The 3,008-nt window shown below is 52.7% G+C and overlaps 1 pseudogene; it reads right to left on the reverse strand.

The window, feature by feature from the left end:
- The window catches only part of LOC118159804, a 23,960-nt pseudogene extending 21,706 nt beyond the window's left edge, over positions 1-2,254 (reverse strand).
- Between the last annotated feature and the right edge of the window lie 754 nt (positions 2,255-3,008).

Raw genomic sequence — 3,008 nt, forward strand, 5'->3', positions numbered from 1 at the left:
GGGGCCGGTGTTTGTTAAAGGGGCCGGTGTTTGTTAAAGGGGCCGGTGTTTGTTAAAGGGGCCGTTTGGGTGCAAAACAGGGCCGTTTGGGGGTTTGACCTTGACACAGGCAGCACCCAGCCTGCAGGGCCATGTAGCTCTGTGCTCCAGGCCTCAGGCAGGGCTGGCACTGCAGGGTGTGTGCTTGGGGTATCACAGAGCAGGGTGGCTGCAGAGGGAATGGGGCTGAGGGCAGAGCTGTGGGGATTTCGTGGTTTGGTCATGAGACACCACAGCCACTCAGCTAGTGAAGGGATGCAAGACATGGACTCCAGATGGCTCTTGAACAGGAGACCTTTACTGCCCTTTTTCACTACTACATATACTTTCCCAGTAGCCCCACGCGCTGTCCACACGCCCGATTCTGTCATACAATTGGTTAGAGACCCTCAGACATGCGCCTCAAGCCAGCCAGCAATTGGCCACTGCCCAAAGCTCATCTTTAACACTGCAGCCAAGTTATTTATCTCAACCTTGCTCAAGTTTTTGTTTCTACCGCTTACTTCCTCATTATCTCTAGCTCAGGGACATGTCAAACAGCTCAAAGCCACCTGCAAATTCCTTTCCCACAAGCTAGGGGAACCACAGAGTCAAACTGTAGAATAACAGAATCAGTAAGGTTAGAAAAGGCCTCCAGGATCATCTGGTCCAACCATCTCCCTACACCCAATATCACCACTAAACCATGTCCCTAAGCACCACGTCCAACCTTTAAATGAGGAGAGCCCCCACATGCCCTACAATTTTCATGAGCTTACATACAGTTTGCAACAAACCACCCCCAGTCACATCATTGCAGCAGTCCTAATACCATGGGTCATCATGGGATGGGGGCAGACTCAGGTTGGCTCCAGCCCTCTGTTTGCATCCCCCAGGGGCTTTGCTCATCTCCCAAATTCTCTCAGAACAGGATTTTTGGTGTTTTTCTCATGTAATTGTTTTTTTGCTCCAAGTACATCCTGCTAATGCACTCAGGACAGTGTTTGCAGCTCTCCGTCAGTTCCTAGCTTCCAGGCAAAATGGCCAACCCTTCCTTACAAAAGTCAGCCCACAGCAGTTTTCAACCCAGCCTGGAGCAGGAGGCACGGTAACATTTGCACCTGAGCAGCTTGGTCCCCAAACAGCCCCAAAAACAAGGCCGAGGAGTGATCTAGGGCCCCCCTCTGATCTGCCTGGCAGACAGCAGAGATGGTTTGCTCTGTCCACATGGACAGGCTCTCCGTGGTTGGGTGTAACAGCCCTGTCCTACCAAGTGACACCTCAGGTGGTTGAGCAGGAGCTGAGCATGGCTTCTGGCACAAGGATTTCTGACCAAACTGAGTAACTGCAAAAATACTATGCCTGAAGTTTTCAACACACACAGAAAATAGCTTTGTTTCCCAAAGGAGCCAGGCCACAGGCAGCATTGCCAGTGTACTCCTGGGTAGGACAAGCTCAGAGCAGCCGGGGTGCACTACTTCACAATTTGTCAGGGTAGGCATCCCATGTGTAACCTGCAGAGAGCACAAGGCAAAACTGCAGAGCCCAGGTTGCATAGGGAAACTCCTGCAAGGCTGGGGTAAGCAAGGGCAGCTGGGCTGGGCTGGTTGAAACCTACAAGTGGGTTACTGGAGCAGGAGAAATATTCACTTTAAGATGGTGCCTTTGCAGAAACAGCTCCAAACCTCAGGTCCAGCTAGATTCAGGTTGTCAGGGTATTAAAAGGCCCATCCCATGTGCATCCCCTAGTGAGAGGTCACAGATCTGGGATTTGGATAATTTTATTTCTATTTCCAGCTCTTCAAGTGCTCACCTGCACAGGTGCCGCACACATGGGTGCCGCTCAGCCCATTGTGCTCACCTGAGCACACACTAACCCGAGCAACACTCACTCGAGCATGCTCTCACCCGTGTGTATATTCACTTGGGCGCCTGATTATCCACCTGCCTTTGCTGCATCCGGCTCAGGCTCTCAGGGAAGCAGAGCAGTTCCATCTCCACCAGTGCCCTGAAATACCAGGGTCCCCTGCTCCAGCTCAGTTCCTCTCCCAAATTTCCAGTTCACTGTGTCCTGACCCCACTGTGCCATGATTCACTGCCTGACACCTCTGGCTGCTATGGGCATACCTGTGGGGTCGGGCCCCCTCTGATTCAGGGTGAGGGTAATTACAGCCCTGCTCGGGATTTTTAGGAGGGCTGGTAAAACTCGTTTGATCATCACTGCCCACAAGGTCATGTCCCTGTGCTGCCTGAGAGTGACAGGGAACGAGGGACTGTGCCACCAGGGAGCAATCAGCAGCTCTGGGTGGGTGACCGGGATGCCCATGGGTGTCACTGGTGAAAGCACCTCAGCATCCCCCTGTAACACCTGCCCCAAAACAGCCTCCCTTTGGAGGCACACACCTACACACTGACACATGCACATATGCACACACGCACACGTATACGCTTACGTACACGTACACATGTGCTGTCCCAGGGCGGCCCGGCCAGCCCTGCAGCAGTGCTGGTGACACCTTTCCTGCAAGAGGCTATTTAACAAAGTATTTCAGCACCTGGCGAGTCATTAATTATGCCCCATTCTTATATGCTAATACTAATAATCATCATCAAAAATTACTTCACAACATGCTACTCCCTGTGCCCGCCCTCACAGGCGCTGCTCGCCTTCCACCACCACCTCCCACTTGCCCAAAAAGCCACAGGATCCTGTGTCTGGCCATGCCCTGGCCCCACACCGAGGAATGGGAGGGATCTATCCCCTGGCTCCATCCCCTGGAGCCTGGCAGTTTCCTTTGTGTGGTGTCCCTGAGCTGATGCTTTCCTAGGAGCTGCAGGTGGATGGAGAGTCAGCATCAGCATGCCCCTGGGGAAATCCTTCGTCACCAGCAGCTGTCCGGACACCGCAGTCAGCATGGCATCTTACAAATGACAGAACTCCCCCAAACAACATGCATACTTCCTTAAAAACAGCTAAATTGCACTAAAGA

Source organism: Oxyura jamaicensis, unplaced genomic scaffold (assembly GCF_011077185.1).
Source record: "Oxyura jamaicensis isolate SHBP4307 breed ruddy duck unplaced genomic scaffold, BPBGC_Ojam_1.0 oxyUn_random_OJ72145, whole genome shotgun sequence".
Classification (NCBI taxonomy): domain Eukaryota; kingdom Metazoa; phylum Chordata; class Aves; order Anseriformes; family Anatidae; genus Oxyura; species Oxyura jamaicensis.